Source organism: Lynx canadensis, chromosome B3 (genome assembly GCF_007474595.2).
Source record: "Lynx canadensis isolate LIC74 chromosome B3, mLynCan4.pri.v2, whole genome shotgun sequence".
NCBI classification, from domain to species: domain Eukaryota; kingdom Metazoa; phylum Chordata; class Mammalia; order Carnivora; family Felidae; genus Lynx; species Lynx canadensis.
This window is the reverse complement of record NC_044308.2, coordinates 107,866,307-107,891,062: the sequence shown is the minus strand read 5'-3', so window position 1 is coordinate 107,891,062 and position 24,756 is coordinate 107,866,307. Positions and strand designations below refer to the sequence as shown.

Sequence of the window (24,756 nt, the reverse complement as noted above, 5' to 3'; positions counted from 1 at the left end):
GAGCTTGGCATGAGCTCTTGCTCATTCCCGGAGCGTCAACATCCTTTAAAGCTCTTAATCTATGCTCTGAGATATCAAGACATCCGCTCTGCAAACGAGGCAGCTTGCAGTCTCCCAACCAGGTCTCATCCTCCACACACACTCGGGTTCCCAAAGACCCTCATGCAGCATGCCTCTGGATTTGGGCAGCGCCCTCTAGATCTGCTCTGATCACACTCAGTCCAGGTAGACAGGCTCTGCCCTCTCCGTGCTGCGTGCTAACCTTGAACTCCCCAAGAACACCTCTGGGCCTTGGACTGTGAGGTTCTTCTGGCCCCCAATATGTGAATTTACAGCTGTCAAAATCTTGTCAGATTCAGCCATGGCTCCATTTCTGCCTTTCACCTTTCATCTGAGAGAGAGAGGTCCAGAGAAGCTGAGTACAGATACAGCTGGTCATTTTTGGTAGAATATTACATTTAAAGAAGCTGCAAATCGTATGGTATCGTGTCCAAACTAGGCAAGGACATGGCCTCCAGCCTGACTGCCCCAGCTGGTTCAGGTCTCTGGGCAAGGTCTTTTTTTTTTTTTTTAATTTTTTTTTCAACGTTTATTTATTTTTGGGACAGAGAGAGACAGAGCATGAACGGGGGAGGGGCAGAGAGAGAGGGAGACACAGAATCAGAAACAGGCTCCAGGCTCCGAGCCATCAGCCCAGAGCCCGACGCGGGGCTCGAACTCACGGACCGCGAGATCGTGACCTGGCTGAAATCGGACGCTTAACCGACTGCGCCACCCAGGCGCCCCCCTGGGCAAGGTCTTTAACCACCCCAAGCTTCGCTGTTCTCATTCAAAAGTCAGTGACATCACTATTCAGCATTTCTGGCATGGCTTCCACCAGATGAGCTCAAAGAGCCTTGACAGTGCTATTTACTGTTTTTACTGTACTTTACATCCACCCACCCAAAGACTGGTGGAAAAAATGCATTGACCTTACATATTTTTTTTAATATCATGCTCCAATTCCATACTTTTTCAAAATAAAAGATGCCTGTTTTGCTCTGACTCAGAAAGTGTCACCTGTACAACAGCCTATTCTTATAAACCCCCCATTCTTCTGCACAAAATCTGCTGTCATGGTGTTACCACACTGTGGATCACCCCAGTGTTCAAACCGGCTACTTACCTCATGACTACCGCTTAGTTAACAATAACCCCTTAACTATCTTAATACCACTTGTGAACCTTTATGGAACAGTTCTGAAAATAGAGCTCTCTGGAGAGATGACTAAACAGGATGTCAGTCTCTAATTGTCTCCACTCTCTGCCTTGACTTGTTTCAAGTCAAAAATATGTTATTTTTACAAGCCACTCCCTCATCTTCAATATAAAGGCCTGGCAGAAAGCACAGGCATGCACACACATTCAACTCACAATATAAACTGCTGCTGGCATAGAAGGAGCTGCTGCCAGCCTCCAGACAGACAGACAGACTGCCGGGGCCGCCTCCGAGATCCTGCGGTCCACGGGCAGCCCGTAAACTCCCTGCAACACTGCCCTGCGGGCCCACAAAGAAGGCCACTCCACCCCCACAGGCCCAGAGCTGCTCTGACAGCCGGAGGTGCCGCCACACGGAATCAGGAGCCCTCACAAGTAAAACGGGTTTGCTTCCTCATTTTTGACCACTGCCACCGTCACCATGGAAAAGCCAGCCTCAAACACCAGCGTCAAGCCTAGCCCAGCTAAGACCCCTGACCTTAGAAGAGGGCTTTACAAACTACTGGTCCACCATCAGTCTGACAGGAAAACAATGGCGTGGGTTGCACACAACAGGGATTCTGCAACAGAAGATACGCGCATGTCACACAGTAAGGAAAAGTGCTATGCTGTGAAACTGCTGTTTGCGGTTTCATACGCATGTTTAAGAGTATACTGGGTTTTGGTGTAAAAATGTATCTCTCTCCAAAAGCAGAAGTGTTTCCACCATTAGTTTCCATGCATTGATACTAGTCTTTCCTCTACAGCTACGGTGGCTATTTTCTCTCCAGGTAGAACATCCATTCCAGCCTCCAGGAACAGCACTTCCGCTTGATTTGAGAACTATCCCTCCCTTATGTGGTCCAGATGGTACAGCTGGGATTCTACTCCTAGTTCCAGATTGGACATGTGACCCAGGCCTCACCAGTCAAGGCACTGAATTCTTCCAGCCACGATGGCTGGCCTGGAGCTGACACGTACCCTATAACCAATCATCTGAGTAATCACTATTCCCTACCCACAGTAACTGGCTCAGGTGTGGGCACAAAATCTAACTGGATCCAATTAGGAATCCTGGATCTATAAGGAAGAGACAAGATCTCACTTCTGCTGAGCTTTAATCTAGAAGGACATAAACTTGGGAGTGCCCGGCACCCTTCCTGTCACCACATTGGGCTAAAGAAGGAAGCCAGTTACAAAGAGCCGACAGACAGAAAGAGACCAGGTCTTATTGTCATTTACATCCTTAGATCAAGCAAGGCTTGATTCTTCTGGACTTTTCAGTTATCTGAGCCTGTAAATTCCTTTTGCTTTGGCCAGTTTGAGTAGGGTGTCCTATCATCTGTACCCAAAAGATTATCCAAATTGGCAGCCAAAGAAAATTAGTCAACTTTTTAAAAACAGTTATCGCCTCCCCTCTATACCTTCAAACATCCATTTTACCCCTACAATCTGATCCTCTGCCTCCTTTTGGCATCGAAACAGCTTCTGCAACCAATGACAAATACAAAATACAAAAAAAAGAAAAAAACCACTGTCAAATACAAAGATATGTGTTTTCATGTCCATTCATTTCTGCAGCTCTGATCCTCTTGACAGCTTCCTTCTTTATGATTTCCTTGCTCCTTATTTCCAGGGCACCCACTTTCCTCATCTTCTCACTGTTCTTTCTCTCTCAGACTCCTTTCCAGCATATCTCTCTCTCTCTCTCTCTCTCTCTCTCTCGCTCTTGCTCTCTCTCTCGCACGCGCTCCTTTCCAGCACCTCTTTCTCTCTCTTGGGTTGCCTTTAAACCATGCTAAGCCCTCTGTTTCTTCCTCTGTGTTTCTTCCTCTGAGCCTGCTTCGGATTCTGTCTCCCTCTCTCTCTGCCCCTCCCCCATTCACATTCAGTCTCCATCAGAAATTTAAAAAATTAAAAAATTAAAAGAAAAAACTCAAAACTCATCCTTATAGGAAGACCTTCCCAGACCTTTTATTTTTTTCCCTTTGAGAGAGAGAACGTGCATTCACGCGCACGAGTGGAGGAGGGGCAGACAGAGAGGGAGGGAGAATCTTAAGCAGGCTTAATGTCCAGTGCAGAGCCTGATGTAGGGATCAATCTCACAACCATGAGATCATGACCTGAGCTGAAATCAAGAGATGCTTAACCGACTAAGCCACCCAGTTGCCCCAATTTTCCCAGACCTCTTCAAGCAGTTGGACAACTTTGCACCATTCTAGACACCATTGCTAGAACCCACATCATGCTGCCGTCATTGTGCCCTGTCCCTTAGAATCTACCTTGAACATAAGAGGACTGAAACATTAGTGGAACTAATGAGTAAATAAGTTAACACAAGGTGAATATCCCAAGCTCCTTCAGTAGCTTCCTACAAGGCATGGTTTTCTCCTCCTTCCACATTCAGATCAGTTTCCTCCAGATATGCCTTAATTTATCCATATACCCTTAAAAAGAGAACATCAGCCTGTAGGTATGACTGAGTCCTTACAGAGGAGAGCAAAATAACACCAACCTTGATCTTGTCAGTGACACTGTCCATTGCTGATGCAGCTACAGACTGCATGAACACTATGAGAAGCCCTAGTGAGCCAGGTTGAGTTTGCTATCAACTAAAACCTCTGCACCTCTTCTATGTGCCATCAGGCTCTGTTTCCCACATCCTGTGTAGTGGTTAGGCCCAAAATCCTAGGAGCTTCCTATTTTCTCCCTAGAACTACAGATTGTTCTAGGCCCCAAGGTTTGCTACATCCCACATCCACTTGGTTCAAATAATTTTCCTTCTCAGCTTTATGGCCTCCAATGTCAGGGCATGGGTTAGCTATGTCATCATCTAAAGCACTGAGAGAATGTCCAACAGAAAAAGGTTGAGGCCAGAGTGTTAGGGAGGCTTCACATAGAAATGGATGCATTTAGCATTCTTTCTGTAACAGACATTCAGGGAGAAATAACTATACTAACACTTCTCTCCAATAGACCACTTCTGTGGGTCAGAAGGGCACTCCTGGGTGCCGTCAAAACTCAGAAAGCAATAGACTTTTCTTTTTGTTTAATTTACCTCCAAGTTAGTTAGCATATAGTATAACAGTGATTTCAGGAGTTGATTCCTTAATGCCCCTTACCCATTTTAGCCCATCCCCCTTCCCACAAGACCTCCAGTAACCCTCTGTTTGTTCTCCATATTTATGAGTCTCTTATGTTTTATCCCCCTCCCTATTTTTATATTTTTGCTTCCCTTCCCTTATGTTCATCTGTTTTGTATCTTAAAGTCCTCCTATGAGTGAAGTTATATGATATTTGTCTTTCTCTAATTTCCCTTAGCATAAAACCCTCTAGTTCCATCCATATAGTTGCAAACGGCAAGATTTCCTTCTTTTTGATTGCTGAGTAATACTCCATTACTGTGTATATATATACACACACACACACACACACACACACACACCACATCTTCTTTATCCATTCACCCATAACAATGGACTTTTAAAAAATGACATTATAATGCACAAATAGTATTAATTCAACAAATGGCGCTGTAACCAATGGATGTCTATATGCAAAATAGTGAACTTCAGCTCTTACATTGTAAATTACACAAAAATTAACTCAAAATGGATCACAGACCTAAAGAAAAACCTAAAAATTTAATACTTCAAGAAAAATACACAAGGGAAAGTTGGGGGGATCCTGGGTTAGACAAATTTTTCTAGATATGAAACCAAAAGCACAATCCATGGAAGAAAAAAATGACAAATTGGACTTCATCAAAATTAAAGTTTCTCTCTTTGAAAGACCTGCTCAAGGGTATGAAATATGAATCACAGATTAGGAGAAAATAGTTGAAAATAGTATAAAACAGATTAGGAGTAAATCCTATATCTGATAAAGTATTTGTAACCAGAATGGAGGACTTACAAAATTCACTAATAAAACGAACAATCTAACTTGTCAAAGATGGGTTTCATCACTTCATGTTTCACTGAAGAAGATATACAGATGGCAGATAGGTACATAAAAACAAGCTCAACATCATTACTCATTAGAGAAATGCAAATTAAAACCACAATGCAATAACAATATATACCTCTTAGGATGGCTAACATTGAAAAGTCCAACCATACTGTTTGCACAAATATGGAATAACTGGAATTCTCACACACTATTGATGTGACTGTAGAATGGCACCATTACTCTGGAAACAGTTTGACATTTTCTTAAAAAGTTACACAACACACACACCTCCCATTTGATCCGGCCATTCCGCTCTAGGTATATACCCAAGATTAAAGACAGCATATGTCCATACAAAGACATGCACACAAATGCTCACAGGAGTTTTTAAAATGTGGTATAGCCATATACTGGAATAGCATTCAATAATAAAAAGAATGAACTGTTGATGCATGCAACAGCATGGAAGAATACTGAATGAAAGAAACCAAACAAAAAAGAGTACATTCTGTCTAGAAAAGGCAAACTTATCTATAGTGACAGAAAGGTGATCAGGGGTTGCCTGGACGCAAGGGTAAGGAAACTAGGACAAGTGATAGGGAAGGATTACCACAGGGCATGAGAGTACCAACACAATTAAATGGAAAAAGAATATTCTTTTTAACTAATGGTGCTAGGACAACTGGATATCCACATGCCAAGGAATGAAGGTGGCCTGTACCTTATACCATATGTAAACATGAACTCAACATGGATCAGAGACCCAATACAGAGCTAAAACTATAAAATTCTTAGAAGAAAGCATAGGAGTAAGTTTTCCTGACCTTGGGTTAGACAATGGTTTCTTAGGTAGGACATCCAAGTGCAAGATATGACATCAAGTACAAGAATATGTACAAGCGACAAAAAAAAAAAAAGTGGTAAGTTGGACTGCATCAAAGTTAAAAACTTTTAAGGTAGGAAAACAAAGAGTCTATACCTCACCACCCAGATACCCTTTCCCAAGGGCCGCTCTCATCAACTTTCCCCTTCGAAGCCTCAGCTGGCTTCCCAGTGCCTTCAGAATAAAACTCAAGCCGCTCCACCTGGCTCTCCGGGCTACCTGGGTTCCCTTTCACTGCCTCCACATTAATTTATCCAAACCTCTTTTTCAAGCTTCCATTCTTTAAACCTGCTCATCCAGTCAGGCCTGTCTCCTCACCATGGCTTAGCCGTTCCTTTGCTAATGCTGTCATCTCTGCTTGGAAAGTCTCTCTTCACCTAGCCACTCATTCAAACCTTTACTGAATTATTCCTAGGGCTGGGATTATCTCCAGGTGCTCAGGATTTCCCAAAGTAGCTCCCTAGGGCTACAGGTGGGATATGGAACCCAGTGTACCTGGTGAAAATGAACCAGCCATAGGAGCTGAAGGAAAGAACTTTTCCCAGGAAGATCTTGACATGAGCATTGATCCCTCTAGTCTCAAAATTCCTATCTTGAGTATTATCTGAATACTTACCTATGCCCTTGAACAATTAGATAAAATTTCATATACTTATATCTTGTCACTTGCAGTAAGTCTGTAAGCTCCACTCCAGCAGGATCTGACACTTTTATGTTCCCCAAAGGGCCTAGCAAAGTTCCTTGAACCAAATAAACACTCAACAAATATCTGCTGACTTAGTCTAATGAGTTGAATTGGAAGTTGCATTTGATCACCTCAATTTCATCACCTATAAAATGGGAATAATATCCCCACATGCTATAATAAACATGTGAGAGCACTTCACAAAATATAAAAGCACGCCAAAATGACACCAAGGCATACCAGTAGCGTGTGGAGTTCATGGGCCCACGGCCTAGGCATCCTGCTCTGTTTGCTTGATGTTCCCACTAGATCTCTAGGATCCCCTCCCTCCCCTCTACACCCCTACCCTGTGTTTGCCTTCCCTTGGCATCACTTGGCAGAAGCTGAACAAGTCACTTACATCCCGACTCTGTCTCCTTGGTCATGAAATGAGAGGACTGTCTAAAAACCTTTCTAGCTCTGATGTTGCATGATTCTAAACAGGCTTAGATAAAAGCCTACATACAGGACTCAACGGAAACACTCATTTAATTAACTGGTAATAATTTACAACCATTTCCCTTCACAAAAGGCATTAGAATTGATCATAGACAGGAACCTTCTGTCTACTTAATATTCATCTTGTCCTGGGATAAGCAGAGGGATCTAGCATATTAAAAGAAAAAAAAAAAACAATCCTTTATTTGGGCAAAAGTAGAAGTTCACCTAGACTCTGGGCCTTGAGCCAAACATCTGTGAGATTCAGATTTTTGGCTTGGTGGCTTGTTTCTATAACTTTTCTAAGTCCTGCTCTCTAGCGATAAGTAACCACCTAAAACCGTGATAAAGTATTTCACAATTCTCTTTCAGCTGAAACTATCAGGCTTAAGAATGAAAGTTCATATCTCCAACAAGGAAATATACAGCTGTGTTCTTTAATAATACAAATAACAGCTACTATGTCTTGAGTTTATCAATATGTAGGAGCTAAGTGCCTGACCTACATTGTTTCTCACCTTCACCACCTGCAAGTATCACCACCACCACTATACGGACGGGAAAAATGGAGGCTCAGAGAGGTAATGGAATTGACCAAGGTCACCAGCGGTGAAGGCCAAGACAAGACCCAGATTCAGTGAAGATCACATATTGGTTCCACAGCAGCCTGTCTCAAGGCTGCAATGTGTGACGGCATCTGTCTATGGGTTACTGCAGGCTTACCCCTTGCTTTTTGCTCCCCTGATGCCAGCTTGCCTGTGTTTCTGGCATGGTAGGTCATCACATCACCTGTCTCCTTTGGGAACTCAGGCAAGACTCATGCCATCAGCACCTGAGGATGCTCCCTGTCAAATGCCAGTTTTCCTCAGTGTTCCAGGCTCGCCTCCTCACTGCCAAGGCCAGTGGTAGTGGCACCAGCCTGACGGTGTCACTAGATGGCTCCCCATGGGGGGTATGAGGCAGGAGCTGCTAAGCATAGCAAATCTGTGCTGGAACTGGTAAAAAGCAGTGCGCAGCTCAGGACCCATTAGTCATCTGCCTGGAGGACCCGAGTCAGTGTCATGTGCTGTAGACAGACAACGCATCCCCTCGCTGTGGGAAGGCATTTATAGCAAAAGGGGGTGAATGAGGCAAATCCCACAGCCCTGCTGATTTTCTATTTTCATCTAACAATCAGACAAGTTTTAGGAGTTAAAAACACACTAAGAGGTATCACAGATTAAAATTATCAGAAAAAGGTGGCAAAAACTGAACAGAAGAGTGAGGCTTATCAAATCTGACTCAAGTTGAAAGTGAAGGAAGATACTATCTCTATTTTAGTGATTATGTCCTCATCTCGCCAAGTCTGGGCCTTCCATTAGGGTCAGAAAAGGGGATGGGCATAGAGCCCCAGGCTGTGACCACAGCTCTGGTGGCAGGACATCTGGTGGACTAGCCTTTAAGTTTTGTTTGTTTTTTTTTCATATCTATGGTTCCAAGTCAGAAGTGATTTCTGAACTCCATTGAGCAAGTGAAGACGTTTCAATACTACTAAAGAATCTGTCTCTGAAATTCACACTTAAGGCTCATGATAACTCTTCACCAGCCCAGCTAAACATACCCACAAAACCATTATAAATTTAGCTGACACTCCATTACCTCTATGTTCGAGCATAAACGACGTATCTCGGGCAAAGTAAAGTCTGGTGCATTAAAATTAATTTTTCAAAGTTTCTCTGCCCGTAAGGAAAAATCAAGATTGATTGATTGGAGAGTCAAGATTGGATATCTCTGAGGAGAGGTTTTGTTTTCTCTGCCAAAAGTGGGCTAAGGACAGATAGAAATGGTCTTCTGGAGAAGTGCTGTGTCTCTCTGTCAGTCTTTGACTCTACTATCTAAGGGACTGAAAATGTAAATTAAATGAAGGTCGCCTTAGGCTCTTCAAAATGTTCCACTACAGTTCCTCCCCAGTTACATCCCAGGTAGTTTAATTCTGTGCTTACCTGATGCATTCTCTGTGAATGAGGACAGAGGCTGTGAAGGCCCCTGCCCAGGCCCCACTGCAGTCCAGAGAGGCCAGTGCTCCTAATGGACCAAAAGGGGCAGGCCAAGCCCTTCTGAAGAAGCCAAACACCCACCCTGGAAACCGGCAAAGGCTTCTCTGAATGGCACCCTCCAAAACCGAGGAGGCACCTTCCTTCTCCTCCAATAGGATGTCCCCGAGGACCTCACACCAAAGCAGATCCTGAAGTGAGAGAGAGAACCATAGTAATTGTGTTCCCTCACCATACCGCATATCCCGCATATCAAAGAACACTTTAAAGGAGCACTTTCTTCATGATCTCAACCCTTCTCTTTCCTGCTCCATAGACCCTTCCAGAAAGAGAACATACTCTCCACTTGCCAGGATGAGGCACTAGATGAAACGGACAGGTGACTGTTTGACCCTGGCTACAGGAGACAAATGCTGTCCATGCCCAACCTCCTACTCAGCAGCCTTCCAGCCTCCTTCCTTTTCCACAGCCTCTGTGGCTGTCTGGTAAGAGGTGTCAGTCAGCGCCACAAGAAGCCTCCTCCTCTGAGGGGAAGCTCCCACAAAAAAGGGAAAATAGCAGGAGATAGAGTCTAGTAAGTTTTGCCACAGATGTTAAGTTACTTTTCTAGAGTGAACAGGGATATATCAAATATTTGTAATGAAATAATTATCCCCCACTGCTCTGCCCCCATCCTAACATTTTAAACTGAAGATGTCAGATTATTTTTTAAAAGGATATAAATACACCCAGAATTATTCTACATTGTTGACTCTCACTATCCATCATAATGGAGGAAGAAGGCAAAAGCTGTAGCAAAACCAAATCAAGGAATAAGCCAAAACTACATATTTAGCATACTTAAGCATTCAGGATGCTTTACTCACTTATACTTAAATGGCCATTGCTCAGGCTCTAGGTCAACTGGAAAAGACTCTAAATTTCAAGGGACACCAGAAAATACCTCCAGCCCAAGTGTCTCTCCCAAATGGTTATGACACCTGTACTCTTTTTGGTCTTCCAGAAGGAAGGAGAAATGAAAGCTCTACAGAAGGGACATTTATGCCCTTCCTACAAATTCAGATAGCTTTCCAGGTAGACCAGAAGAGGAAGTATATACTAATGCATAGAGGACCTATTGTTGTTACATACGGTTGAATGCAGACTCTGTCAATGAAACAGGTCAAGAACGACGCTGGAGAGGAAAGGGTATTCGATCAATCATTGCCTCATGGCACAATGGAAAGTTAGCCCTTATCCTAGGACAATGGAGAGCCACTGAGGAGGTTCAGTCAGCAATGTTACAGGATCACATCTATATGACAGGTCCCTACCTATAGAGTGTTGGGGTTATAAGGAGAAAGAAGCTGGTGGTGGACATAAACATTCAAAGAATAGTCCAGCAGTCTTAGGGAAGGATGGCACTGACTTGAGCTAAGCCAGCAGCAGAGGGAATGGAGAGGAGGAGGCAGACAGAGGAAAGACAGGGGAGAGAGAAGCAGCCAAACCTTGTAACCGAAGTGTAGTGGAAGATGAAAGAGAAGTAGCCACAGAGTCTCTAGGGCCAATGGTGGTCCCTGGTGCCATTAACCGAGACAAGAACTCCAAAGGGATGAGCAGATTTGGAGGAGCGATAGAGTTTAATCATTACCCATGTCAATCGACCATCTACGGCTTAACAACTGCAGATGAAGAACGAGGAAGGCCAGAAAAATATAAAATACAGCCCAGTACAGTCTCAGCCAAAAAGGTAAGGACAACATTAAAAGCACATGCAGATCAAGAGAAGGAACAATCAAGTTATAATAAGTGGAAGGGGAGGCCACTGTGAGTCAAGAGAACATCATGAGCAGAGGTAGAACAAATATCGGAATACAAACTAGACCAGTGTGCATGGAGGAGTGTCCATTCAGAGGACTAAGAGAAGGTTGGAGGCAAAACCATAGAAGCTGCTGCACTGGGAAAACTTTAACCTTATTATGCATGCGAAGAGCCATCACTAGAGGTTTCTGATTATGCAAATTAATGGAGAGTAACAAGTAAAGGGGGCATTTGGTCTATTAGACCAATGAATGGGGAATCACTATGGTCTAGAAATATGAAAAGTTTCATAAAGGTAGAATCAGCAGAAATTAAAAATAATTTGAAGTGAGTAAACAAAAGTAGTAGAAAGGCAAAGGAATATTGAATTTTGGAGCTGGGTAACCTAGGGTCTATGACCCACAGGCCAATTTCAGCCCACTGCTTATTTTTGTAAGTAAAGTTTTATTGAAACACAGCACACCTGGGGCGCCTGGGTGGCGCAGTCGGTTAAGCGTCCGACTTCAGCCAGGTCACGATCTCGCGGTCCGTGAGTTCGAGCCCCGCGTCAGGCTCTGGGCTGATGGCTCGGAGCCTGGAGTCTGTTTCCGATTCTGTGTCTCCCTCTCTCTCTGCCCCTCCCCCGTTCATGCTCTGTCTCTCTCTGTCCCAAAAATAAATAAACGTTGAAAAAAAAAAAAAAAAGAAACACAGCACACCTATCTTTGTTTACATATTATCTATGGGTATTTTTGCGCTACAAAGGCAGAGGTAAGTAGTTATGACCGAGACCTTATGGCCACAAAGTCAAAAATAGTTACTGTCTGGCCCTTTACAGAAAAAGTCTGCCAACCTCTGTTGCCATCAACCAACCAAGGAACGCAGGGGGAAGGAACATGTTTTAGAAGGAAGGAAATGAGTTCAAATTTGGACACAAGGTCCTCAAATAGAAACATCTAGCAAGAAGTTAGAAATAAGGACAAACTGTGAAGATAGGGATGGGGTTCTTATCTGGGAATCTTTCTCAAAAGTTGATCACTAAGAGCCACTAAATTTTTCAAGAAAGAGCACAGGAAAGGGAGAATCAGGAAAGGAAATTCATTTAGGAGATGGAAGAAAGAAGAACCAGAGATGCAATCTGAGAGGTGAGTGGCCTCACCCAGGTGCGGTTGTGGCACGTGAGAGGAAACAGCTTCAAAAGAGAAGAGAAGCCACACGCTGCACAGGTGGAGGAAGGTAAGAGCCCTCAGGCTTGGGAACTGGGAGGTAACAGAAGGACTTCTTCCAGGATACCCATCCCATCTTTAGCAGCTCTGTTGGAAAGGTCCTCCTCATGCTAAGCTAAAGTGCATCCAGATCCCTGTACCTTCCCCTGCAAGTTCAGTTCCACCTCTACAATTTACCCTGCCAAGATAGGGACAGAGAGAACAGCACAAAGGCAGGAAGGAACATGTAGTTTAGTTAAGTTGTACTATATAGTTTGAGTTTTGAAGGTAAAGCTAGAAATGCAAGGTTTGGATGCCAAGTTGAGTTTAAATTTAAGTGTGAAAAATGAGACTAGTAATAGTAAGGATAGGCTAGAAGACAAGCTAGCAGGGAGCAGACTGGACTGGGTTATAGCGGGCACAGTTAAGGGTCTATTCCAACCATACAGGTTGGCAGTGGAGGAAACAGGAGGAAAACACTGTAAGAGGAGCTCAGCGTGACTTGGAGACTAAGGGTTCAAGATGATGAAAAGCCAAAAAGGCTCCAGGATCGGAAGCTCGTAAGACAGCCTGGAAGAAGTAACAGAATCCAGAAGGTCAGTTGGGTGTGGATGACTCTAATTTATAAACATCTTGATTTTGAAAGGACAGGTTCAGGTAGAAATGTTTGGCCAAAAGATAGATGGGCCTGAAACGTAGAACAAAGGGCCAGGCAGAGTTTTAAGCGTCACCCACGCAAAAGTACAACTGAGCCACAAGATAGTTGATCCCAAGGACAGAGGGTACAGTTGAAAGAGCAAAGGGTCAAGGGCCAACACCGTGTTTAGAGGATAGGAGAAAGCAGAATGAGCAAAAGAGAAAGAAGAGAGTGCAGAAAGACACCACAGTCACGTGAGGCACCCTGAGCAGTTCCACGTGCTTTTTTGCCATCTATCTTCACAACTGCCTTCTGAGTAAGGAGAAGCAGAGCACCATTATCCCCACCGTACCGCACAGTCACCCAGAGGGAAAAGACGTAATAAATTGGCGGCAGGTTAACCTAGGTTTGGATTTTAGGGCCTCAACTACCACTCCCACCATCCTGTGAAGAGAATCCTACAGCATTTATGTCTTTTTGAGAAGCCTGATTAATGAATATTTACCACACAAGAAGGTTTCATAAAGTTTACCTGCTCCATTCTCTTACTTCTTCCTAAAGCATCTGCTTTTAGGAACTAGTTTCCATCCACAGCTGCAACCCAACGAGGGCATCCGCCAGCTGACAGGCTGACAGCAGACCAGTTTCTAAACATCAGGTGAAATTAAAACCAGATCCGCTTTCAGATACAACTGGCTGGTAGGACTCTCAACTGGATATTAAATGAAATGGTGAGTTGGGGCCATTGATGGGCTTAGGAAGTAAGAAGAGAAACCTGAGACAGAATCCGCACCCCCCCCCCACCACTTCCCACCCCAGATCTAAATCGGAGCTACTCAAACACCTGAACCAGGACTCTCTGGGGGCTTTTCAGGGAAATGGAAAACCCATCCCACACTACTTCCTTCTTTTAAAGCAGCAAATGACAAGGCCCTGCCAGCCTTGCCTTGTCCTATAAGAAACTGCTAATATTTATTCTATTTCTTCTACCTAGCAACACTTTCAAGCTCTTAAAAATGCCTTCATGGGGTGCCCTGAGTGGCACAGTTGGTTAGGCATCTGACTCTTGACTTCAGCTCAGATCATGAGCTCCTGGATCGTGAGATCCAGCCCCGCGACAGACTGCGCTGACAGCACAGAGCCTGCTTGGGATATTCTCTCTCTCTCTCTCTCTCTCTCTCAAAATAAGAAATCATTTTTAAAATGCCTTCATTAGGGGCGCCTGGGTGGCGCAGTCGGTTAAGCGTCCGACTTCAGCCAGGTCACGATCTCGCGGTCCGGGAGTTCGAGCCCCGCGTCAGGCTCTGGGCTGATGGCTCAGAGCCTGGAGCCTGTTTCCGATTCTGTGTCTCCCTCTCTCTCTGCCCCTCCCCCGTTCATGCTCTGTCTCTCTCTGTCCCAAAAATAAATAAACATTGAAAAAAAAATTTAAAAAAAAAAATAAAATGCCTTCATTAGGGCAGGAGGTTTTTTTAGGGCAGTAAAACTCTTCCATATGATACTATAAGGACACGAAGCATTTGTCAAAACCCTTAAAACTTCACAGCACAATGAACCTGAATGCAGTTAAAAAAATAAAAAGCATTTAGGAGGTCAAGAGATCCCAGGATGGAATGCAGACCACAACATGAGAATCAACCGTATTAAAATGTATGAAATCACCTCACCGAAGGGAGTAGGGGAAAAGGTGCTGAGCTAAGTAACTCTGGGAGTGAAGACTCTAGGCAAAAGGAGGCACTTAACTGTAGCTAAAGTTGAGCAGTGGGAATGATCCCAGCTGACCGTTCTGACACCGCTATATGTGTGAGCAATGGATGGATGGAGGGTGGTGGGAGGGAGCTTCTCACTGTTGCATGGGAGTCTGCAGACAAGGGGAGAAAGGCCAAAATGACCCATGTGGTACTGCATTGGAGTTGGAGACATCCGTATGAACTCATGTTTGCTTAATACAGCTACATATGGATATACACAGAAATACAGATATGTGTATACATAAAAGTTAGGACACATACATCCATTTCCTTGACCTGTCAGCTGGAAGGCCCTGCACCCAATGAGCAACATGCACACGCAGCTTCCAGAACTTGGTTTCTAATTCCATTCTCTGATAAAAGGAACCAGGGCTCCTTGAAAGAATGGCTGATTCCAGGGATGCATTAAGGAATATATACAATGAGCCTGGAACACCAGGTAGTGCCAGCAAGAGTAAGAAAGCATTAAGGGGCACCTGCGTGGCCCAGTCAGTTGAGCGTCTGAATTAGGCTCAGGTCATGATCTCACCATTTGTGAGCTTGAGCCCCACATCAGGCTCTGTGCTGACAGCTCAGAGCCTGGAGCCTGCTTTGGATTCTGTGTGTGTGTGTGTGTGTGTGTGTGTGTGTGTGTGTGTCTCTGCCTCTCCCCAACTCGCACTCTGTCTCTCTCTCTCTCAAAAATACACATTTAAAAATTTAAAAAAAAAGAAAGTCTTAAAAAAAAAAAAAAACCCACAACGATGGAGGTATTTCACAAAAGGATAAAGGAGCCGCTGAAAGAGCTCCCAAAAACCAAAACTGGAAGAATTTGAGCAAAAAAATAATGTAGAATTGTATATAACCTGAAGTATAAATATTCATAAGTCCACAGAGAACTAAATAAATGACTGAATGAATAAATACATACATACATACATACATACATACATACATTGGGAGAAGGGACAAGTCTCCAATGCAGAAAATTATCAAATAATGTATGTACATACTGCCCCCCTCCTGGAGGTGGGCCATAACTCATCACACCTTAAGTGTGAGCTCTGCATAGTGACTTCCTTCCAAAGAGTACAGTGCAGAAACGGAGGAAAAGGAGTAAGTTCAGGGGAGAAACCTTACAAACGTTAGCTCAGCCATGTGATCAAGGTCCACATCCACAGGATTAAATCATGTTGATAGTATTCCTGTATGTAGTGTGTAGCAATGTAATTGATGTGACGTAATGAAATACGGCACTTTAATTCTGTGGTCTTCCTCTGCAAAAGCCTTCCATAAGCCCTGTCTAACCACAGAGAAATATTAGGCAAACCCAAATTGAAGGATATTCTACCTGACTTGTATTCCTCAAGCTTTTAAGCTCACCAAAAACAAAGAACGTCTAAGAAACTGACAGTCTCAAGGAGACTAAGGAATAATGACAATAAAATACAGTAAAACCTTGGTTTGTGAGCATAATTTGTTCTGGAAACATGCTTCTAATCCAAAGCACCTGTGTATCAAAATGAATTTCCAGAACCATTGGCGCAGTTGTGATCATGTGACGTTTGGCATCACGTACTACTCATTTTGCAAGACATCGCTCGTTTATCAAGTTAAAATTTATTAGAACTGTTTGCTCGACTCACGGAACCCTCGCAGAAAAAGTTACGCACAATCCAAGGTTTTACTATGGAATGTAGTATCCTGGATGGAATCCTCACACAGAAAGGGCACATTGGGTAAAAACTGATGAAATCTGATTAACCTATAGAGTTTAGGAATAATACATCATTATTGGTTCATTAGCTGTGACAAATGTACCATGCTAATGTAAGATAGCAATAACAGAGGAAACTGGGTGTGGGGTGTATGGAAATTCTCTGTACTAGCTTTCCAATTTTTTTGGAAATCTGCAATTATTTTAAAATGTCTATTTAAGAAAAATGTCTTTTAAATAAAAACTGCCTGGGGTGCCTGGGTGGCTCAGTCGGTTAAGCGTCCGACTTCAGCTCAGGTCACGATCTCGAGGTCCGTGAGTTCGAGCCCCGCGTGGGGCTCTGGGCTGATGGCTCAGAGCCTGGAGCCTGCTTCCGGTTCTGTGTCTCCCTCTCTCTCTGCCCCTCCCCCGTTCATGCTCTGTCTCTGTCTCAAAAATAAATAAACGTTAAAAAAAATTAAAAAAAAAAACTGCCTCCACTGAGGGCTAAATCTAGGTAACTTTTAGAGAAATTAAAGTCTGAATTAGTAACAATATTATGGTTGATAAATTTGACTCTGTCACCAAAGGGATGAAAAGAAAGCCAGAGACAGCTGTGCTAAAGAACACCTGACCTTGGGGCGCCTGGGTGGCTCAGTCGGTTAAGCGTCCGACTTCAGCTCAGGTCACGATCTCGAGGTCCGTGAGTTCGAGCCCCGCATCGGGCTCTGGGCTGATGATGGCCCAGAGCCTGGAGCCTGCTCTGGGCTGATGATGGCCCAGAGCCTGGAGCCTGCTTCTGATTCTGTGTCTCCCTCTCTCTTTGCCCCTCCCCCGTTCATGCTCTGTCTCTCTCTGTCCCAAAAATAAATAAACGTTGAAAAAAAAAAAAAAAAAAAGAACACCTGACCTTTTTAGACTGTGTATGTAACATTACCATATGAAGGCTGAGATGTCCCGTTCCTAACCTGCCCCATCTGGCGTGGTGTTAGCACATTGAACCTCAGCCAGCTTTCATGCTGCGGTGTTCTGTTACCCCACACTCCTGGAGAAGGCCCACAGTGAGAACCCCAAGACTTGTTTTATTTTAGAAGAATTCCTTTCTCTACTTGCTCTTAGACAAGTTGTTAATAGGGGGTCTTCCCTTAAGCTAAAAGTAGGGGAAAAAAAGACAAAGTGAGGGAGAGAGGGACAAAGAAAAGAAAGGGGGGAGAGAGAGGAGAAATCAGCTACAAACGGCTTCCAACTACCATCTAACATAATGAGTATTTTTTTTTTTAAGTTGAGGCTGTGTAATGCGAATGACATCATGCCCATTACACTATCTGATTTCACCAAGAGTTGTAGAAAAATCTGAACAGGAACGCCTCATCTAAAAAATGGATGGACTCAGAGGAGGGGTTCAGCCCCGCTTTTCATTTTTCTGCTCAATGCCGAGGGAGTAAGAACTGTAAGAACTTCTCCAGGTCCCTGCCCCCTGAAGCCGGAGTCTCCCGCTGTACTTCCACACAAATACGGGCCCCCAGCCCAGGCCCAGTAAACAGCAGCCAATTTAACCAGCTCCTCCGGCGACGGACTCCAATGCCCACTCAAGTCTGGCAACCACTATAATTACTCTTCCTTCACTGTTCTCATTACTCCATCCTACTCTGTCCACCCAACCACCTAAGTAACTGTGTAATTTGCTTATGAGCAACTCATTAAAAAATATAATTTTCGGGGCGCCTGGGTGGCGCAGTCGGTTAAGCGTCCGACTTCAGCCAGGTCACGATCTCGCGGTCCGTGAGTTCGAGCCCCGCGTCAGGCTCTGGGCTGATGGCTCGGAGCCTGGAGCCTGTTTCCGATTCTGTGTCTCCCTCTCTCTCTGCCCCACTCCCGTTCATGCTCTCTCTCTGTCCCAAAAATAAATAAAAACGTGGAAAAAAAAATTAAAAAAAAAAAATTTTCTGCATACATATTGTATCATATTATCTATGCACCAGTTGTTTTATATTTTAAAAATATGTTTTTTACTGAGAACTTTGTCATCTTCTTATCAATTTTTTTTCTTTTTCATGCACTGCACTGGTTAGTCGCTATCAATAACCTGAGCCTTCTGGAGAAACTACTCCCAGAGCCAATGCATTAAACACTTAAAACGTAGGACTTTGGAGTTGATTTGAAAGCCAAATGCCCAAGAAAAGAACAATGACTGCAATTATATTTATCAGTATATACTATATTCCACAACAGAGTCATTTACCAGAAGTTATATAATAAAACTGCAAGATGTAAACAGGTTAAAATAAAAAAAAAATCAGAATGGGGAAAATGAAATAGGAGATCAAGACCAAGGGCCAAGTTCAAATGTAAACAATTTAACTCTTATCAAAGTTGAGCTGCGAATTTGAATCTGAATTTCTAAAGCAAAGCAGAAAGGGAACCTGCCTCACAAACATGATTCACATTAACCGTAATGAAACTACACCAGTTTCTCAAGAAGAAACTTCCAAGGACCTTCCAAGGTCCTTCCAAGGACCTTAGGTCTAAAAAAAGGAAAGAAAGAAAAAATGTTCCTAATGTAGTGTTTCTCGAAGTGTGGTCCCCAGACTAGCAACATCAGTATCACCAGGGAATTTCTTAGAAGTGCAAAGTCTAGCCCCACCCTTAATGTAGTGAATCAGAAACTCTGGGGTGGGGCCCAGTGATCACATTAACAAGCCCTCTAGGTGACTCTGACGCAGGCTCATGCTGGAGTTTCAGAACCACTGCTTCAAGGGAGTCTTCACATAGGATACATCGGAAGTGGTTACAAACCTTGGAAATATCCCAACCATAAGTCAGTGCTGTGTTTTACACAGCAAATTCTAGTCGTGTTCGTCAGAGTAAAGCAGATTTATAAAATCCAAAACCCTATGGCCAAGTACACAGATTGGGTGACAAGAGTGGGCTAAAGTAGGTTTCCCAAGGACTGGCACATAGTAGACGGACGTACACAAGTGTTTTGAATAAATGAATGAGGAATACATGCACACATGTATTGTTCAATACCCTTCAAACAATTCCCCATAAGTACCAATTATTATCAGCTGTGCTTGGATGCCCCCATCAACTATATCACCTTCAAAGTCTGCAAACATTTTTAATGACTTTATTTTAGAAGGAAGAAATCACCATTTATAATCAAATATCTTTCTATTTTTAATTTTTGTTTAATTGCAAAAACATTTCAACCTCCATAGCACACTCCAGCTATCAACCCATGTGAGGTCCATAGCCAGGAGGTAATTAGTACCAGCCCTAGTTCTACCAAAGGAAAATACCTACAGGAGAGCTCCGTGAGTTGCCAAAAGGCACATCAGCATTAAATCCTCTGACCTCTGGCCTAGTTATCCTTCCTTTGTTATTTCACAAACATAACATGTGTCTGCTGGGCAGTGACTCCATAAAGTCAGCCCTGCCTTTAAAGGCTTCCCTTACAAATCCTTCTAGAGGATCCGCCTCCTATCTCCATTAGGCACAAGGAACATTAGCATGAAGCCTTCTACCCAGGTAGGACACACCCCAGGATCAAAGGAAGGCAAGATCATCTTAGAAGATGGTTTCTTCCTTTTTTTTTTTTTTTTTTTTTTTTCATAATGAAGGCTAATTCAGGGAATTCTGGTAATAGCCAGGGAAGAGTGAAGGGTGGGCTATGTCAGGAACCTATAGCAGATGCTGGATTAGAGGGTGCTGTAATGCACACACAAGGGCTCATCCAGGTTAAAGCGCTTCCGCTCTGCCTGGTTGGGTCACAGATTCCTCTGGCTCCTTCCCTAGAAAATCCCATTTCACAAGGCTCTCAGACACCTGGAGGCTCCTCCAAGGACCCCAGGTTAGGAGCGTATAGTCTATCTGGGTAACACATTCCTTGTAGTTGTTACAAGAAGGTCAAAAGCAGGACATAATTCTGCTCTGGGTGGAATTCTTTCTAGAATGATTCCAAGTCATAGAACTTCTGACGGGGTCAGAGTTAACATTCATTCATCCAATTAGTCATCCAGGAGACATTTATTGAGCACCTACTGCATGCCAGCCACCAAGCTGGGTGCTGAGAACAGGGAAATCTCAGGACAAGAGCGGCACCCAGGGACAACTTGGGCATGCCGCACCTTTTGTACGTGACCTTACCCATCGTGACCTGTGTGACAATTACATCAGGGCTGACCTGCAACACACACACACACACACACACATGCAATATTCGAGTCGCACCATCTCATGTTGGTATTCCTGGGTGCATGTCCCCTGGAGATGTTGAGTCAGACATGGACATTTAGATTGGGGTAGGGCAGACGACACCGGGAATTACTAGCTGACTCTACCCTGTCTCTGTGGTTGTAATGCATGCTTTCTTCACCTTCCTGTCTCTTTCCCCTTTTCCTGTTGTTCTTTGCCACACCTTCTGCCTTCTCTTAGCTCTATATCCCCAACCTGCCAAAGTAGGAAAGAGTCCTGCTTATGACCCCTGGGCCACCAGTTCCAGATGCAGTAAAGGGGTGGAGCAGTGGAGTATGTGAGAAAGTAGATACATTCAGGAAAAGAAGAGTTTCCCTATTCATCCAAATACTTGTTTCAGACATGTCACACTTGGTGCCTCTTAGTGCTATTATTTTAGAAGGAAAGGGGCACCTGGGTGGCTCAGTCGGTTGAGCGTCCGACCTCGGCTCAGGTCATGATCTCACGGTCCGTGAGTTTGAGCCCTGCGTCGGGCTCTGTGCTGACAGCTCAGAGCCTGGAGCCTGCTTCGGATTCTGTCTCCCTCTCTCTGACCCTCCTCCATTTATGCTCTGTCTCTCTCTGTCTCAAAAATAAAAAAAAAACATTAAAAAAATTAAAAAAAAAAAAAAAAGAAAGAAGGAAAGACTACAGCAGAAGGAGCCACCACTCTCAACAGAGAAGAACGCCGTGGTTTAAGGCTGAAGTTCTAGGGTTCCATTTTCATCCTCATTACACTGATGAGCCTTTGGCAACTGAGGCAAGTATAAAAATATACATAAACATAGAATACAGAGATGCTGAAGGATTGCTGGTTGTAGAAGAAGGGTCCACAGCTGGCTGGTTACAAGCTCCCTTGCCTAATGAATACCATCCCTATTCCCAAAGCAATTAACAATAAGGTTGAAATGACTGACACCCGTGTCCTTATATTCAGGATGCCCATGAACTCTGAGGCCAGAGTCCCCAAAATGCCAGAGGTCAAGCTGGGTTCACCCGAAGTGGCCATCAGCCAACCTACAGCCTCCACTGCACTTCCTCACGGATGCCAGGTGAACTGGTGAATTACATGCTATTTTTCTCCTAACTGGGATCTGGCTCCTCTCCTGTTTTGCTTCCTTAGGAATCATTTTTTTTTCCCCAAAGAAATGAAGAAATAAACATGGAAACCATTTTACCAAAGTAGGAATCTGTCTAGTAGTTTGTTTAAAATGTCTTCAGAGTTTTAGGAGTCTTTCCTTACTAGGAAAAAAAAAAAAGGCCAAACTTTTGGCAATATACTAATTCTTTTCATCTTACTTGGTAAATTTCAACAACAGAAAAGACACCCTAGTAACCTAAAACTTCACATACCTTCCCAAGGTGTGTAGTTTGCACCTCCTACACACTATGGAAAAAACAGGGCTTATTTGCAAGGAGCTCTGCCCTCACAGTCTCACCTTCTGACGGTCTGGAGGCAGCACATCGTCATTACCTCTTCAGATTGGGAAATTGAGACAAAAGGTAGAGAAGTTGCAGAACAAGGCTTTAGTAATTCCCAAGTTTCAGTCTTTCTTCCTTTCTTTCTTTCTTTTTTTTTTTTTTTTGAGAGACAGAGGGGCAGAGAGCAGGGGGAAGGGCAGAGAGAGACTCAAGCAGGCTCCACACACAGTGTCGGGCCCCACTCAGGGCTGTGACCATGAGATTGTGACCTGAGCTGCAATCAAGAGTCCGACACTTAACCGACTGAGCCACCCAGGTGTCCCTCAAATTTCAGTCTTTCGACTTAACCCTTTTCTTCTTTCCCTTCATTTCTTCAGTCATTACACCCTTCCCTTACCGTCACAGCCGGAAATGACCTTTCTTCTGAACTCCTGTAGGAATTGCAGCCTGAACAATGCATCTATTAGTCATGTAATGCCATGCTATTTAAATCCTGCATAATTATCTAACTTTTCCTGTGTTTATGTCTTGTTTCTTTGACTGAATGTGAAGTCCTTTGGGGCCAGAATTAAGTCTTAATGCGTCTTTCTGTCCTCACACCAACCCAGCACACAGTAGGACTCCAGAAAATACATGGTAATGTGATTTGTTTGGATTTTTTCAAATCTCAGAAGACACAGATGCCTGAAGCTTAAAAAAAAATTAAACACAGAAATACATAAAGTTGAAAATAAAACTTCAGATAGGATTGCACAGAAGTGCATATAATTCGGCCTCAATCTATTGCCTTCCTTAGCACTGGAAAATACTCAAATTTACTTTAGAGCGTTCAGTTCTTTTTGTTAATAATTCATTCTCTTACCCAATGAAATATGTGAGTTATGTGTTCCCTCCCTCTACAGAAAGAGAAATTAACTTTTAATAGGTCATGCAGAAACACCAAACTAAATAGCAATCAATGAAATAACTTTGAAAAGTATAAATATATAAAGTAGCGTCATAAATCACATCCATTGTCAAAGCTTTCTCCCTATTTTACTCCTTAAAGAGACATAAACTCAGCATTTTTTCCACACCATAAATAAATGACAAGACAATCCCAACAGAAGTCTTCAGAGATACTCAGATGAGATGCCCCCTGCATCTAGGAAGGCTGCTCAAAATATTTACGACACTCTTCTATCTCTTCTAAATTCTATAGAATTTTTTATTCTACACATTGTCTCGTAATTCAGGGTGAATCTTACAAATTTGTCCAAGTGGAGTCAAAGTCCTTTTTTCTACCCAATTTGGCCTTCCTCCACTCAGCTGGCCTTCACCATCAGGCCACTTCTGCCACCCACTCCCACACCCACACCCTGGAACTGCTCTGTCCTGAACTCCACACCACCCTACAGCTCCCTGCCCTTCTCCTACTACACCTGTCTTTCACACTACAGAGGCTTCCCCAAACCATGAACTGTTTCCTTCCAGCCTCTTAGGCCCCTCCTGGCCACATTTCATTCCCAACTCTTATCAACTGCTCCCTGCAACATCCTCACACCTTGCTTTTCAGCCACATCTGATTAGCGAAAATCCACCCTGGACCAGTCTCACGATCTGTTGCCTCTGCTCCAGCATACGGTGCCGGGAGCCATGTACACTGGGGCCTCTGTAAATTCGGTTTCTAATCTTGGCTAGGTCTCAGCACCTCTTCACTTTTCTTTCACTTTTTCTTGATCAGCTCCTCTGCCGTGTCCTTCAGTGACTGGAATATTCCAAATAATCTCCATTTTTTCAAGCTTTCAATCCCATTTTACTTTGCCCGCTATCTCATCAAATGCTTATGGTGGCCTAGGGTTTGCTAGGTCTCCCCTCCCAGCTTCCATAACAACCACAGAGTCCACCTTCAGAACCATCCTTCTGAGATTTCTCTACGAAGGCCTTCTTTCACCGATCCCTCCATTTTTGTCTGATCTTCCCTGGGACTCCATCCTTCATCTGTGTTCTCCTTGGGCATCAAACTACTCATACTGTTTTACCTACCACCTCTGTACAGATACATATCTCCAGTCACCCACCCTCCCAGAGCTTCAGACTCACATTCAGTTGGCTGGTGGGCACGTGAAAAATCAATATATCACCTTAGCCCAATGTCAATTATTTCTCCTACATTCCCTAGATCCATAATGACACCAGAACTTTAGGAGACATTCTAGTCCCTTCCATCTCATGCATTTCCCCTAGCCAATTGATCAAAATCATATAGACTTCACATCTTGGGCACTTCTCAAACCTATCTTCTCTCCAGCTCTGACTTTCACTCCTTTCTTGCATGTCTGATCCTTTCATCTGGCCTACCACGAGAGCTTCCTGCCATCCAACTGCAAATCTATGGTCCACCATGCTGCCATGACAACCCATCCAAAATGCAAATCTGACCATTTACACCCCATTGTAATGGGGTTTTTCAATGGTTCCCCATCAGCTAAAGCATATAGTCTAAGCCCTCACATAGTATATATCTGAATTTTTGTGGGCTGGCCCCCCAACTACACCAAACCCCTTACAGCCCTTGACTCCCACCCCATGCTTTATACTTGATCAATACTGAAATGCCTGAACTTACAAGCATACATAGCTGTTTAACGCTTTAACATTGTAGGCTATTCCCTTAGCCTACAATCCTTTTCTTTCCGTCTTGCCCATTCATCATATAAGTCTTACTCCTCATTCAAGACTCAGTGCAGGTGACTTCTCCAGGAAGCAAGCCTGATCTTGACCTCCTTCTCACATGCAGTAAGAGC

At 43.7% G+C, this 24,756-nt stretch overlaps 1 protein-coding gene across 1 annotated transcript in view; it reads right to left on the bottom strand.

Annotated features, from left to right (window-relative positions):
• Positions 1-24,756, bottom strand: part of PRKCH (protein kinase C eta) — a 234,001-nt gene that overhangs the window by 165,828 nt on the left and 43,417 nt on the right. The window lies entirely within an intron of this gene.